A 17043-nucleotide genomic window follows, 5' to 3' on the forward strand; every position below is an offset into this window, starting at 1 on the left:
ATAAAAAAAAAGAAAAAAAAAAGAAAATGGTAAGGATCCTCTCCCCCTCTAATTTGCAGGATATTAAACAAAAGGTGTCTGATTTGTGACTTGACTTGTCAAGCTGTGGGCTCCTATAAGACCTATAAGACCCCCAGAGAGCTCATGGTTCAGGGAAAGGGGCAGCCTTAGAAACTACTTAGAGAAGGAATAGCCTTAGAAACTACCTAGAGAAGAAAATGGAGCATCAAGGTTCTGCTTTACCCTTAGCATCTCTGCTTTCATCTTTTTTACATAATGAGCTTTAGTGTTTACCTCTCTGCTCACCAAGTTTTATTCTACTCAATGCTCAATTCGAAGGCCACCTGTATCATGAAGATTTCCTCCATTGAAACCGAGCTTCTCCTCGTATAGAAAGACCATGTTTATTAAACGCATTTGCTATTGTATGTTACCTTGTGTTATTTTTTGCATCTTTGTTTATATAGATTTTGTTTCCCTAAGTAGCCCAAATATTTGAGAGTGGTCCTACCATTGACCTTTGAAACCCCAGCAATCAGTACAGTCCCTACACATAATGTAGTGCCAATAATAATGTGCTAAGTATGTAATTTTTTTCTACTGCTTTTAGTTTTTTGCACAACCTATCCTATGGAAAAAATTAAACACGCCCTCTTTCCCAATTCAACTAACTTTTTGTTTTCTTTTTTCCATGTTTCCTAACGATCTTGATGAGCAATCAACAAATATACATTGAACACTCTCCCTGCCAGGTATCAGGTTAAGCACTGAGGAACAAGGTCAACCAGACAGGTATAATACCAGTCTTCACTGAACTTACACTCTGGTGAAGGAAGTAGGTAAAAATGAAAAAGCAAATAAAATAATTGCAAGAATTATTAAGTGTCTTGAAAGACATAAAGGAACCACTTTCAAACAATTCATTTGTAATACAATTGGTAAAATTATGACAGGTCAGGGCAGCCCTCTGTGTAGACCATAAGATAAGCTAAATTGGAGAAAGGAGGAAGGAGTCGTTACGTTTGCATAAGCATATAGTTTGTGTAATTTTAATCCTGTGTAGTTTCAACTTTACTATATTTTTTTAATGAGCCTTGCTAACTTTAGATTTTAAGTCAAGCTATAAAATATATATAACTGAACCTTATATACCTGAGTTCCTCTACTGCTGATTTTGGGAAGAAAAAATAAACTTCCACATCTTCAGATTTCTCAGGAATCAGGCACCCCGCACCATAGCCTTTACTTGTGAGGAGTAGACTTCAAGAAGGAAGTGGGTGCATGTGAACACGCAGGCAGACTAAAGGCTACAAAAGGGGATGAAAAATATGGTTTCTCAGGGTGCCAAATTTTTCATAAGGTGCAAACGACTTCAAAGGATAAAAGGGGCTAGTATTTGAAAGGGTTGGGCTACAGAAGGGGTACAACTGATTAAGTCCCAAATTTCGCTGTCTGGGGTTCACTCTTGATTCATTTATTCATTAGCATTTTGGGCTGGGAAGTCTTTGGTGTATACCAAAGGCTTTCAACTCCTGAGGCCAGGGCCCCGTCCTGCTGCCTGCAGACCTGGCACTATGTCAGCATATGGCAGGGGCTCAGCAAACACTTGCTGGGCCGGTGCCTCCAGTTCCACCAGAGCTGAGTCTGCTTTCCAGCCGCGCTGCCCGCTCTGCTCCCCGCACCAACTAGCCCGGGCTTGCTGCCCGCTAGGCGGACTCAGAGACCCTCCTCCCTTCTCATCCACCCGCAGCCAGACGACCCACCTGGAGACCCCAGCCTCTCGCGTCACCACCGCCGGATGGCCGCGGATAGCTGCCGGGAGTTTCCGTCTTGGTCTCCTTGGTTACCGCGTTACCTCGGTACCCATAGCAACCAGAAAACTGGGTTCTGCCACTGTCCGCCGGCAGAGGGCGAAAAGGAGCCTGCGAAATGAGAGAGAAGGGTGATCACAGAAAGGAAAGGGCGGAAAAACTCAACAGGCTCTGGAAGCTTTCTGCCAGAGAGGATCTTGGAGATTAGGTATGTGCTAAACCTGAGCACGTGTCATATTCCAAGCACGAATGAGAGACTTATATGTCATATTTGATTCTTCCTCATAGTAAACCAGCTTAAATCTAAAAAAATTAAGGCACAAAAAATTTGACTATCTTAATCTAAAATTACAAAGCTAGCAAATGGCAGACCCACAAATTAACTCAAGGAGTTTAGTCTCAGAACTCCCACATTTATGCTATGTTAAGTGATTTATCAAAGGCTACCATAGGCAAAGTCAATAGAGATTCCAGGTCTCTTCAAAAGTCCAGAACTCTCTTTTCTTTGTACCGAATACATGACCCGTGGAGTCTAATGTATATAAAACAAAAAGCAAAAGCAAATATAAGCACACACACACACACACACACACACACACACACACACATAGTTAACCCACAATTCTCAGCTCAACTCTTCTCTTCCGAACAAAGCTGCACCTGTAGTGAATTTATCTTTGGCTTCCTAAATATGCTGTTTTTTATCTCCCTTTTTAAATACTGCAAGTAGGATGTGTGGTTGGTACTGCACTGTATAGGCTTCTATACTTGACCACATTGCATCTATCTCGGTACCAGACTAACAATCCTAACTATTACAGTTAATGTACTAATCTTTGCACCATTACTTTTGACATTACTATGCCTACCAATACTCACTTAAAAAAAAAGTAATGATTTCACTTGGCATATTCAATTATCTAAGATTATACCCACTATGGATAAGAGAAGACAATGGTAGTCTTCTGGTTATGAGTCTGGGTTTTGGAGTCAGGCAAATTCGAGATTGAGTGTTAGTACTGCCACAACTTACCTGCTGTGTGACCATGAGCAAATAACAAAGCTCAGTCTAACTGCTTAAATGAGATAACAGTACACTTAGTCCATATGTAATGTAGTGTCTAAGAGTAAATGAAACAATAAATATTAGGTATTTAGCTCTAAGCCAGGCCCATATTGAGTGCTTAATAAACAGTAAGAAACAGTGGTGCTGGTGTGGCTATGATGGTTGCTATTATCATGTTCATGGTATAACTTTACCAAGTCCTTCCTTTAACTCTAATACAAGAACGAGTTTCAAGTGGATGTGCGATACTACTGGTTTTCTTGCGCAGGCTATTTCCCATACAGGTGTGCTCTTCAAATTACCAAAGATATTTTCAGCTTTCGTCCATTCACTGATCTATTCATTTATTTATTTATTCGACAAATATTTATTGAAAGTCCATTTCCTAGATCCCAAAAATATTGGAGTGAAGAAATCGTCGAAGCCCCTCCTATTTTCAAACACGTTTTAACAGGAGCAGAAAGGCAATAAACAAATATAAATGCATGTCAGCTGCTATGAAGAAAACTAAAGCCAAATAAAGAAATAGAAAATAATTGAGTTCTATTTTAGGGTAGATGGCCAGAGAAGTGTCTGAATGCAAGGAAAGAGAAAGACATGGGCCATTAGAGCAAGAAACATTCCAGAGAGAACAGTAAACACACGTCAATTATGTCCCAGTAAAGATTATTTTGCAAATAACCTCTCCTCCCTTCTACAAAGGACTTTTACTTCAAAAAATGATTCTTAAAATGCATTTACTTGCACAATAGTAAAATTAAACTCATAAAAATAATGTATAAAATATCCTTGCCCTTTTTGAAAGCATTAAAAGAACATTATCTTATATTTAGAAAAATAGCTTATGCACAGTTATGAAAAGGCAAAGCAGAGACAAAAACTAAGCCACATAGTAAAACAAGAAGTATGAAGTGCTTGTCTTTCAGAATGATGATTAGTGACAAAATGAAATGAAACATGTCAAAACAATTACAGCTCTAGAGAGATGATATTCTCTCCACTGAAGCAAAATGTGTTTAACTGGCACACCAGCAATGCCGCACACAGTTTACCACAACTATATCAAGAGCACGGTATTCCTGAGGGTTTTTCCAAACTCATGCCTCATTGTGCCACTGTGGAGACAAGTTTTGAATACAAGTTTTCTGAACTGGAGATATTCAATTTACAGAGATAAAAATTACCTGCAATGCAGAAATTAAGAGCACAGATTTACATGACTCATTTTACTAAGCTTGAAATAAGGGTCAGGGACTGTAAACAAGTATTATCCAAAACTTAGAAATAAAGTAAAGCCAAAAACGGCATGTCTTTTCAATGCCATACTAGAATACTCTTTAAGATAATCTGAGCATTACATGATTTTCTAAAAAAAAAAAAAAGTGTTGCTTTTCTTATTAACTATTGATAAAGTCTCTGTGTAATGTTATATGTTTATTTGAAGATTTTTTCACCTGCATTTTTCATATCATTTGTATCTAGATATGTAAATAATGTATTTCCTTTAAATAAAATAATTTCAAAGCTAATGGTTTTATTGCACTATACAACTTTAACCAGTTTTGTATCTAACCTAGAAATCTCATACTAATATTTTATCTCAATTCCTGTATACAGTCAGCTACCAAATTTTCTTTGAACCAGCTTTACCATTCTAATAATTCCTTCCTTAATGAATTAAACTGTGTCACATGTATATTCTCCACTTAAAGAATATCTTGTTTTTAAGTATTGCAATTATATTTTGATAATACCAAACCTTTGGAAGAAAATGGGACAAATATCATATCTGCAGCTTTCCAGAAGCATTCTCTCAATTTCCATTTGCTCTTTGGCCCTTCAGATTCTTTTATAGGCAAAAGTTTGTGGGCATTTCAAGGTAGCAAAACCAAATTCCTACCATCTCCTTTTTCACAAGCCCTGAAATGTGGTCTTACTTTTACATGAAGCATCTACTTTCTTTATGCCTTGGTAAATGCTAAATATAACATCCTATTACATATGTATGGGGTTTTTCAACTTGTCAAGAAAACTGAGCTTTAGAGGCAACATAAAATTACAAAAAAGCTTTAGCCAAAACCTGAATTAGTATGATATAAATATATTTAAATGCATCCGAATGGCTAAACTTGAGGAAGAATAAAAAGAAACTTAGAGTTAAGAGGTGACATTGGCCTTTTATAATTTTTCTCGGCTTTGTAATTTCTGCCTATAATCCATGACACAGAATTTCTCAGCAAATAAATTTTCATAACACAAGGCAATTATTACTGATGCATCTCAGTATGTGTATAGCAGCATCTTTCAAGGGTAATTCTGGTGGCAATGTAAAAATAGAGCAAATGGGAAAGAGGAAGACAACAGATACTTTTAAAATATGGTTATATTAGTCCAAGATAGAAATAATAAGTCTTGAATAAATCAAGGCAGAGGGCAGGGGCCAAGTGAAACAGATTCAAAGGATTTTGTAAACTCCCAATAGGGCTTGGAAACCACAGATACGTGGTTAGCTAGGAATATAGAACAGAGCTGCTGATCACTACATTTGGTAGCTTGGTAAATAAGTAGATGATACTGATAACCGGCCCTGGAAGAGCAAGAGAATAAATAAGCTCACAGAGAGTGGGGTCAAGAAGGCGGGGCAGACTGAATTTTTACTTTTGCAATAGCAGTAGGGAGGAATACAAAAATATAACATAGCTCTAGTTACTTAGGAGATAACCATATATATTAGGTTACCATCAGCATGTAATCAGATAGTAACCAGAGCCAAAAGAAAAGTTTAAATTGTCTAAGGAGTCCTCAGAGAAACTACAGAAGACATAGTATTAAGAGAGGCATTCATTCAGCATTCCTAAAATAGACCAATATAAAACTCATATGTGACCTCCTTTATCCAGCAGTGTTTTTACTGCAGGGTCTCTGCAAATGAGGTTGGCAACCTGAATGAATTTATTACCGTAATCATCAATTCTTCTCAGTGTTCTCATGCATTTACCGCAGACAAGCATGCACTACATCAGCTGGTAAAAAAGAACTAGCACTGGTCATTGAAGCTTGCATTGCCAATATCAACATTCCCAATACAAAACTTTTTAAATTGTTAGTGTATATATGGGTCCAGAGAAGGTGAAGATACAATTCACATGATGGAGTCTTTAGAAAGTCAGTTTCAAAAAAACAGAACACTTTATTTGAACATAAATAACATTGTTTTCACTATAACCTCAATTTAATACAATCATATGTTTCTTAATGATGAGGATATGTTCCAAGAAATGTGTGATTAGGTTATTTTGTCATTGTGCAAACATCAAAGAGTGAACTGACACAAACCTAGATGTTATACACCTAGGCTATTTGGTACAGCCTATTGCTTCTAGACTATAAGCCCTTACAGCATGCTACTGTACTGAATACTATACACGACTATAACACAATGGTCAGTATTTGTGTATCTAAGCATATGTAAACGCAGAAAAAGGACTGTCAAAATGCAGTATAAAAGACAAAAAAATGGAATACCTATATAGGGCACGTACCACGATTGGAGTTGGCAGAACTGGAAGCTGCTTTGGGTGAGTGAGTAGATACTATAGACTTTATAAACACTATAAACTTAGGCTACACTAAATTTAAAAAAAAAATTCTTTTTTTAATATAAATTAGCCTTACCTTCCTGTAACTTTTTTACTTTATAAACTTATAATTTTTTTAAACTTTTTGACCCTTTTGTAATGACAAAACAAACACATCGTACAGATGTACACAAAATTTTTTTCCTTATATCCTTATCTATAAGCCTTTTTCTATTTATTCCTTCTAATTTTAAAACTGTTTTTGTTAAAAACTAAGACACAAACACATGTATTACCCAAGGCCTACACAGAGTCAGGATCATCAAGACACCCCCAGGCGATAAGGAATTTTTCAGCTCCATTATAATCATATGAGGCCACCATTGTGTATGTCGTCTGTCATTGACTGAAACTTACGTGGTGCATAACTGTATAAGGTTAGTGTTTCTTAGTTCCACACAAGGATTGATAAGCAGATATGGTGGACAACAATAATCTGCCACTCTTCCTCCTGCCTTCGCCTGCCAACAATCTGTCAGTCTTGGCAGCCGTGTTTCATTATGTGACCCAACCTACCCTTGTAATGGTTTATTGGTCAGGAGTCCAAACTGAACCAGTCAGATACTTTCCTGTGAGAATAAGAGATTCCGATTGAGAGAGAAAATCATGGGGCAAAAATATCCTGTCATTTGGACAGAAGAAAGAAAGAAAGGATAAAAGGTAAAAGGAAAAAAAAAGGAGGGAAGTAGAGGCAGGGAGGGAAGTAGAGGCAGGGAGAGAAGGAAGCAAAGATGAGAGACAGATTTCAGGTTTTCTGGAAATTTTCCCCTTCCTGAAGACTAGCTACATCCAAAAACGATACACTCCTGCATCTTTAAAATAAAATTCCCTTATTAATTACTTAAACTAGAATGGATTGTTTTGGTTGTGCAGAACAGAGAACCTTGACTTAAATGACTACCAGAAGACTCATAAAGTAAAACCAAAGTAACTTTCTTTATAAGGAAACCCCAAAGTATAGATTTCCAGAGAATTCTTTTAAATAGCAGTAGAGCATTGATCTGTAACTCTCATAATTGTAAATTAATATTCTTACATAGGCATATATAGGGGAGTTGTTCTAGCATGCTCTTGAAGTCATCTCCTCAAAAAAAGCTAAAATCTCTTGTTTATTTTTTAATCACTTAAGTTTCCTAGATTATTTGCTTTAAGTTTAGCTGTACCGGTTTTGCTAGCAAACAATAATTTATAATTGATATAGCTTTAGGGAAAAGCTAATCTTAAAAAGAAAAAAGCTGGAATTTCAGAGAAAAAGTCATTTATTTCTGATCCTTGCCAAGTTTCAATAAGTGTATCATACTGTCTTCTTGAGATTTATGCACTGTTTGCTGTACTTCTTTTGGAAAATTTGCATTTTTCTCTTATGCACTCAAGCTGGGAGGCACAAAACAAGAGTTACAAGGTTTGTTTGACATGAGATGTCTAACAGTAATTTTCTTTCATCAACTTTATTCTCTTACAGTTCCAGTCCCCAAGGGCAGATTTTTCATTAGATTTTGTAAAATATTTTATAATAACTGCCTTACCTTTTGGAAAGTTACTGCCACAATATTTCAAAAGATTTGTCGGCCGGGCGCGGTGGCTCACGCTTGTAATCCCAGCACTTTGGGAGGCCGAGGCGGGCGGATCACGAGGTCAGGAGATCGAGACCACGGTGAAACCCCGTCTCTACTAAAAATACAAAAAATTAGCCGGGCGTGGTGGCGGGCGCCTGTAGTCCCAGCTACTCGGAGAGGCTGAGGCAGGAGAATGGCGTGAACCCAGGAGGCGGAGCTTGCAGTGAGCCGAGATTGCGCCACTGCACTCCAGCCTGGGCGACAGAGCAAGACTCTGTCTCAAAAAAAAAAAAAAAAAAAAAAAGATTTGTCACAACTTTGTCCATAAGAAAGGTATCATTCTTATGCCCATTGTGAGTTAATATTACCCATGTACCCATTTTCACATTAATTCAGAAAATTATAATGCTAGCTTTGGTGAAGGTCATGCTCATTCAGACATTCACCAAACACTTATTGAGGACCTACTGTGCTTTAGGCATTCTTACAGATAATGGGCATAACTATGAACAAGAAAGATTTGTATTCTGTACTTGTGAAAAATATAGGCTAGATGAGAGACACAGACAAAAATTCAGAATAATAACTGCTAAAACTGTGAGATTATTATCAGAGAAAGGATACTTGCTCAATAGTTGGGGCTTAAGAAAGACTTCTTAGCATAATCTATAATGATGTTCAATGTAGCATAATGATTTTCAGTCACAAGGATGTTCAATGTTGGCCTAGTCTGTTGCGTAGGAACATCATACTGGTATGGAGTGTGGGTGAAATTAGTGTTCTGGATAGGAAAAAGAATATACAAATTTCCCTGCAGTGAGTTAGAATACAAGCATAGAGAATCTAAAAATTTCTAGCATTACTGAAACATACAAGGGACTCAAGAGAAGTGGAGAAAGACAGAAGAGGTGGAAGGAAGTCATACAATTCCGCGAAGGGAAGATTCATTAAGAGGTCATCGCTGTTGTGTAGGAGATACTAATGGACTAGGCCAAAGCAGAGGAAGCAAAGCTGAAGGAAAGTGAAAGGAGCTATTAGTTATCAAAATCTTATCAATGGACTTGGAATTAACTAGATGAGAGGCTGAGGAGTGAAGGATGACCCACGGGTATTTATGGGTCTGAAGATACAATTTAAAATGATTCAAACTACGCTGAATTAAGGAACATTCATTTATTAATGTAAACATGACATTGGATACCTACCATATGCCAGGTATTGTTTTGGAAGCTGGTGCCTTGAACACAAGTGACAACCTATTTGTTTTCATTAAGTTTCTATTTTAATGGAAAGAAAAATATACACCGGTTTTGGTTTATTTCATCAAAAGAATAAAACAGATCAACAGAGACCTTTCTAGGATGAGATCCTATTTTAGGTAGAATAGTCACAGAAAACCTCTCTGACGAAGTGACATTTGCAAAGAGCCATGTTAAACGAGGAGCAAGCCATGCGAAAATCTGGAATGTTTCTAGAAGAGGAACATCAATATCCTAGGGTGGAACAAATGAGAGTGTGGTTTAAATGTGGTGAAAATGTTAGGATATAAGACTATATGGAGGGATAGGCAGTAAGATAGGAGATGAAGGCCAAAATAAGGGGTTTGTATCCCATGCCAACTAATATAGGCAGTTATGAACAAGCTTTAAACAGAAGAGTGATGACTGATTTATATTTTTATAAGATAACACTGGCAATCAGAGGACATTGTCTATAGAGAGTTAAAGACAAGGAGATCAGTGAGAATATTAATGCAATCTTCCAGAAAAGACAATCACTAAGTTATGGTATTAAGGACTCAATTACTGCATTAGAATGCAGGATGGCTACTATGACAAGATCCAATATAGCAATAGATTAAATAAAATAAACATTGACCTCTCTCTCACTTAGCATGTAAGTGAACACAGTCCAGAATTTAGTTGTGTCCAGAGGGTAAAAGGTACCTAGGATCCTTCCATTGTGCTGCTCTGCCTTTCTCAACATGTCACTTTGTATTTACTGGTCTAAGATAAATGACCCAGCTCCTGCCATCAAGCTAGTGTTCAAGCCAATGAGACTCAAAGAAGAAAGACAGAAAATGAAAGCACACCCTTGTTTGTTCATTTAATAATTAATATGTGAAGATCATGTCTTAAATTTGTATTTCTTTTATAATAAGCTTCAACATTTTCTAATGACCATTTGTATTTCTATTTTTGTTTTCTTTTTTATTTGATGTTCTGGAATACATGTGCAGAACATGCAGGTTTGTTACATAGGTATACATGTAGCATGGTAGTTTGCTGCGCCTTTCAACCCACCATCTAGGTTTTAAGCCCCACATGCCTTAGGTATTGGACCTAATGTTCTCCCTCCCCTTGCCCTTGACCACCTGACAGTCCTCAGTGTGTGATGTTCCCCTCCCTGTGCCCATGTGTTCTCATCGTTTAACTCCCATTTGTGAGTGAGAACATGCAGTGTTTGGTTTTCTGTTCCTATGTTACTTTGCTGAAAATGATGGTTTCCAGCTTCATCCATGTCCCTGCAAAGGACATGAACTTATTCTTTTTTATGGCTGCATAGTACTCCATGGTGTATATGTGCCACATGTTCTTTATCCAATCTATCATTGATGGGCATTTTGGTTGGTTCCAAATCTTTGCTATTGTAAATAGTGCTGCAATAAGCATATGTGTACATGTGTCTTTATAGTAGAATGATTTATAATCCTTTGGGTATATACTCAGTAATGGGATTGCTGGGTCAAATGGTATTTCTGACTGGGTATATACTCAGTCATGGGACTGCTGGGTCAAATGGTATTTCTGATTCTAGATCCTTGAGGAGTTGCCACACTGTCTTCCACAATGGTTGAACTAATTTACACTCCCACAAATAGTGTAAAAGTGTTCCTATGTCTCCAAAGCCTTGCCAGAATCTGTCATTTCCTGACTTTTTAATGATCGCCATTCTAACTGGTGAGAGATGGTATCTCATTTGGTTTTGATTTGCATTTCTCTAATGTCTAGTGATGATGAGCTTATTTTCATGTTTTTGGCCACACAAATATCTTCTGTTGAGAAGTGTCTGTTCATATCCTTCACCCACTTTTTGATGTTTTTTTTTTTCTTGTAAATTTAAGTTCCTTGTAGATTCTGGATATTAGACCTTTGTTGGATGGATAGATTGCAAAAATTTTCTCACATTCTGTAGGTTGCCTGTTCACTCTGATGATAGTTTCTTTTGCTGTGCAGAAGCTCTTTAGTTTAATTAAATCCCATTAGTCAATTTTGGCTTTTGTTGCTATTCCTTTTTGTGTTTTAGTCATGAAGTCTTTGCCCATGCCTATGTCGTGAATGGTACTGCCTAGGTTTCTTCTAGGGTTTTTATGGCTTTGGATCTTATGTTTAAGTCTTTAATCCATCTTGAGTTAATTTTTATATAAGGTGTAAGGAAAGGGTCTAGTTTCAGTTTCCTGTGTATGGCTAGCCAGTTTTCCTAGCACCATTTATTAAATAGGGAATTCTTTCCCCATTGCTTGTTTTTGTCAGATTTGTCAAAGATCAGATGGTTGTAGATACGTGGCGTTACTTCTGAGGCCTCTTTTCTGTTCCATTGGTCTATATATCTGTTTTGGTACCAGTGCCATGCTGTTTTGGTTACCATAGCCTTGTAGTGTAGTTTGAAGTCAGGTAGTATGATGTCTCCAGCTTTGTTCTTTTTGCTTAGGATTATCTTGGCTATACGGGCTCTTTTTTGGTTCCATATGAAATTTAAAGTAGTTTTTTTTTTTTTTTCTATTTCTGTGAAGAAAGCCAATGGTAGCTTGATGGGAGTAACATTGAATCTTTAAATTAATTTGGGCAGTATGGCCATTTTCATGATATTGATTCTTCCTATTCATGAGCATGGAATATTTTTCCATTTGTTGTATCCTCTCTTATTTCCTTGAGCAGTGGTTTGTAGCTTTCATTGAAGAGGTCCTTCACATCCCTTGTAAGTGGTATTCCTAGGTATTTTATTTTCTTTGTAGCAATTGTGAATGGGAGTTCACTCATGATTTGGCTCTCTGTTTGTCTGTTATTGGTGTATAGGAACGCTTGTGATTTTTGCACATTGATTTTGCATCCTGAGACTTTGCTGAATTTGCTCATCAGCTTAAGCAGTTTTGGGGCTGAGACTATGGGGTTTTCTATATATACAATTATGTCATCTACAAATAAAGACAATTTGACTTCCTCTCTTCCTATTTGAATACCTTTACTTATTTCTCTTGCCTGATTGCCCTGACCAGAACTTCCAATACTATGTTGAATAGGAGTGGTGAGAGAGAGCATCCTTGTCTTGTGCCAGTTTTCAAAGGGAATGCTTCCAGCTTGTGCCCATTCAGTATGATATTGGCTATGGGTTTGTCAACAGTAGCTTTTATTATTTTGAGATATGTTCCATGAATACCTAGTTTATTGAGAGTCATTTGCAGGAAAGGATGTTGAATTTTGTTGAAGGCCTTTTCTGCATCTATTGACGTAATCATGTCGTTTTTGTCATTGGTTTTGTTTATGTGATGGATCACATTTATTGATTTACATATGCTGACCCAGTCTTGCATCCCAGGGATGAAGCCGACTTGATCGTGGTGCATAAACTTTTTGATGTGCTGCTGGATTTGGTTTGCCAGTATTTTATTGAGGATTTTTGCATCAATGTTCATCAGGGATATTGGCCTGAAATTTTCTTTTTTTATTGTGTTTCTGCCAGGTTTTGGTATCAGGATGATGCTGGCCTCATAAAATGAGCTAGAGATTAGCCCCTCTTTTTCTATTGTTTGGAATAATTTCAGAAGGAATGGTACCAGCTCCTCTTTGTACCTCTGGTAGAATTTGGCTGGAAATCCATTTGATCTTGGGCTTTTTTTGGTTGGTAGGCTGAGAATTGCCTTTTTGGAACATGATTGATTTTTAATTGTTACCATTGGTCTGTACTGTAAATAAAGTCATCTTTCTTTTAATCAAATTTATTCAGATATATATACTTGACATACAATAAATCACAAATATGTTAAATTTTACATTTCAATGACTTTGATAAATATATGCTGTATATCTGTGTAACTACTACTAGAATGAAGATATATTAGAATTTTATATATAGATAAATCAAGTATATAAATATATAAATCAAGATTTATCTATATCTAAAATCCTATAAAGTTTCTGCCTATCCCATCCAATTGAAATCAATACTCTCACCTACATGAAGCTCCAAGATAAATATAGATATATTTATCTATACATAAAATTTCCAAAAAGTTTCTGCCTACCCTATGCACTTACAATCAATACCCTCACCTACCTGAAGCTCCAAGAAACCACTGATCTGCTTTTAGCCACTAAGGAATAATTTTTCTGGTTTTAGAATCCACTATAAATGGAATCACACAATTTGTACTCTCCCATGTAAGTCTTCTTTAATTCAGCATAATGTTTTTGTGATTTACCCATGTTAATATGTGTATCACCAGTTTGTTCCCTGTCATTACTGAGGACTATTCTATTGGATAAATATAACATAATTTATATAATTACTCTTTAATGAACATTTAATTGTATCCAGTTCGTGTCTATTATTAATAAATATGCTGTAAACATTTATGTGCAAGTCTTTGTGTGGAAGCATTGTCATTTCCTTTGGATGAATTGTTAATTTCTCTTGAGTAAACGTCTAGTAACAGAATTGCTGAGTAGTATGGTAAGTTTATATTTAACTTTATAAGAAACTGTCAAACTGTTTTCCAAAGCATTTCCATCAGCTATGTATAAAGTTCTAGTTGCTGCTCCACTTTTTTAATAAGTATGATCTGAAAGTTGCATGATGGCTTCAGCCTGTATCCCACTGAAAAGAGATTAGTCACTGAACCCCATCTGCCTCCTACAAAAGGAGCTAGAGATATGGTCTGTAGCTGAGATGCCAGGTGCTCATCTAAAACTCATGGTTTCTATTACACAGAAAGAAAGACAAAAAGAAAGTCTTGGTGATTGACTTCATTTGAAGCAGAGGAATTAAAACGGGCTTCTAGATTTTAGGTGGATGTTAATGCTGTTAACTGATTTGACATGTTAAATTTGAGATGTTAGACATCCAAGTGAATGGGTAAGTAAACTGTTTAGTGCACCAATCTGAAGTTCAAGGCAGAGATTAAAGCTGGAAATATAAACTTGGGAATAATCATCATATGAAAGGAACTTAAAGCCATGGGAGGGAATGAGGAATAAATGTAGGATATTGTTTCCATCCAATGATGCAATGATTTCATGAACTCTTTTCAGAGACCAAGATATAAGTATAACTAGAAGAATGTTAGCTAGCCTAAAACAAAACAAAACCCCTTTTTCCCTCTCTTCCCCTGGGCAATGGAGTACACCACTTAAGGATTACATTTTTCAGCCTCCCTTGCAGCAAAGTCTAGCTATATGAATAAATTCTCACCAGTGAAATTTGAGTGACATAGTCTCCGTGCCAATCTGGATGCTCATCTTCAGAGAAACCCTATGTAAAAGGAAAAATTAACTTCTATGTTATTTAAGCCACTATATTTAGATTTTGTTTAGCAGCTTAAGCCCCTTTTAGCATCTTAACCAATTCATGAGGCATATCAAATAATTTCTTATGCTCAAGTAACAAATTTCCATTGCTACTTATTTTATTCATTTTTATTGATTTTAGCAGGATCTTGCTTATTTTTTAGCAAAAATTGCTTATTTGGGTTTATTTTTCAAAGAGTGGGTTAAGTTGCTAGTATTTATAAACTGCTCCAAGAAATAAATAATGTTATCTTGTAGAATGTTAATATTTTCTTCACGTACTTGTGATTCTTTCCAGTCATTGCCTCAATTAGTTCTCGATGCTAGAGTGAAAATAAAAGTTAATGTAGTTGTTTGTGTTTCACTGAAGAAGAAACTAGAGATATTAAATTATTTGTCCATAATAGCAAACCAAGTTAATGGAAAAGGTGGAAGTAAAATGCAATTATCTCATTTCTATTTTATTGAACTATTAGATTACAAGTCACAACTAATTAAAAACATGATACAAGAGCTAAAGCCGCATAACCTTTTTATGGTGAAGATAGCCTAAAAATTGCCCTTCCACATGTTTCACATTTTACATCCATAAAATGTTTCTTGTAAAATTATGCTTATTGAACTTTTTCACTAAGTTTAAATAGATGTAAAATAGATATAGATAAATTAAAATGTAGAGAGTATTTTAAAAGTAGAATATATATTTTATCCAGATTTTCCACACATGCCAAAATCTGTTTATATCTGGATGTATTCTCTTCCAGTCCTTTATTTATATAACTAATACTTTACTTTTTACATAACTATAATTAATTAAGTATAAATTCAGATGGCATTTAGTATATACAGTGTTTCTCAACACAAGTGAAATTCAGCAGAAATCCATTGGGTGGAGTTGTACTATAACTTAACATTTCAAAGGGTTTTTCAGTGTTCTCTTTTTTAGTTTTTCCTCAATCTTTACATAGCTAATGGCTAAGCAACATTCGCTATTTGAAGACTTTAAAAATGTTTTATCCCCACTGGAAATAGTTGGAGATTGTTGGCTTAGTTGTTATTTTCTTTCTAATTGTACCAAGTAGAAGCCACATACATATGGACACAATTTAGGATTTAATAATCTTGACAAAGAATGCAGTTGCTTATTTTCCCCCAAAATAAGCAGATTAGAGAGGTTAAGTAGAAAATAACAATTGGCTTGATAAAAAATGCCGTTCTGTCCTTTCATCTCTCAAACTCATTGTTTTTTCTGCCATTGGGGAGAGGTAAGAATCTAATATTCCAAATCCTCTGAGACAAAATGTTACACGCCCCAAGGAAGCAAGCCTTCATTAATGTTGATTCATTCTAATAGATGCTACAGAAAGCTGCCAAAAACTTGACATATTGAGAAATTAGTTCCTCAATAAAAGGTTTATTCCTGTATGCAAAATCAGGTTAATCCCTCTCTAGCAGTATTTCTGACTTAAGTGCTCATAAATATCAAGGGTCCAATCGTGGAAATTCTGATTTAGTCGATCCGAGGTGGACCTCAAGAATCTGTTCATTTCAGGAACACCTGCAATGGTCCAATGATCATATATGGAGGCACCACCCTGATGGAAGGACAAATTAGATGAGTGAGTTAGCTCTGTCTTGAGAACCATGGAAGGAAATAGAGGCATATTAAAACCAACCTCTGGTTCAAGCATCCCAATTAACTCTAATACACTTATCCTCTGAGAGGAGACCTAACATTTTCTCTTTTACTTTCTAAAGCTCGTTCCCTAACCCTCTCAGAAATGCTCCAGTTATTTATGCCACTAGAAGAATGAAGGCCAAGATTGAGATGGAAAAAAATAATATGGGGATTTATAGATCAAACTAGATGGGTGTTTCCTTTGGCTTTTTAAGAATGACTAAAGTTATTTTTTAGAAGGAAATAATGTTCTTGAATATCCCATGCTTTAATTTCAAGTTTTATGAATAAGAGTTATAGGTTTTGGTACTAACTGGTTTTACTTGCAATACTTTTTTTTTTATGCAGAAATGAGGAGGTGAATGCACTTTTACTGTGTGTACAATAACGGGCAGGTGTGCCAGAATTAGAAAAGCAGCCTAGTACCATGGAAAAATTATAAATAATTCTGAGAACTGAAGTGGAATCCTAGCTCCTCATGCAGCAACAATGGACAGATTCTTAGCATTGATTTATAAAATATCAGCAATAGTGATTTCTAACCTTGTCAGGTTGTGACGAGGTTTACAAGAGTGCACATAATAAAAATACTTTGCAAACTGTGAAGTGTTTTGTAAATCACAATAACCTTGTTTCTAGGTGATGCATTCTCACTTCCAAGTCACTATCAAAAGTACCACTCACCAAAAACTGTGCATATGGATTGAAGGCTGAGGGTTGCCTTCAATTTT

General features: G+C 36.1%; 1 protein-coding gene and 1 long non-coding RNA gene across 13 annotated transcripts in view; one reads left to right on the plus strand and one right to left on the minus strand.

Moving 5' to 3' along the window:
- Positions 1 to 1817, minus strand: part of ZBBX (zinc finger B-box domain containing) — a 270417-nt gene extending 268600 nt beyond the window's left edge. For 8 of the 10 annotated variants that reach the window (XR_010116494.1, XR_010116495.1, XR_010116496.1 and 5 more), the window contains exon 1: positions 1153 to 1299. The gene's annotated coding sequence lies outside the window, so the exon portion shown is untranslated. Of the gene's footprint in view, positions 1 to 1152; positions 1300 to 1763 lie in introns of those variants that run through there. The other 2 variants (XM_063620431.1, XM_063620429.1) reach the window with 2 other exon arrangements.
- The window catches only part of LOC134732958 (uncharacterized), a 93814-nt gene continuing 78584 nt past the window's right edge, over positions 1814 to 17043 (plus strand). Inside the window, exon 1 of one of the 3 annotated variants that reach the window (XR_010116499.1) lies at positions 1814 to 2019. This is a non-coding gene — a long non-coding RNA (uncharacterized lncRNA). The remainder of the gene's footprint in view (positions 2020 to 17043) is intronic. The other 2 variants (XR_010116500.1, XR_010116498.1) reach the window with 2 other exon arrangements.

The sequence above is a fragment of the Symphalangus syndactylus genome, chromosome 17, assembly GCF_028878055.3.
Source record: "Symphalangus syndactylus isolate Jambi chromosome 17, NHGRI_mSymSyn1-v2.1_pri, whole genome shotgun sequence".
Lineage (NCBI taxonomy): Eukaryota > Metazoa > Chordata > Mammalia > Primates > Hylobatidae > Symphalangus > Symphalangus syndactylus.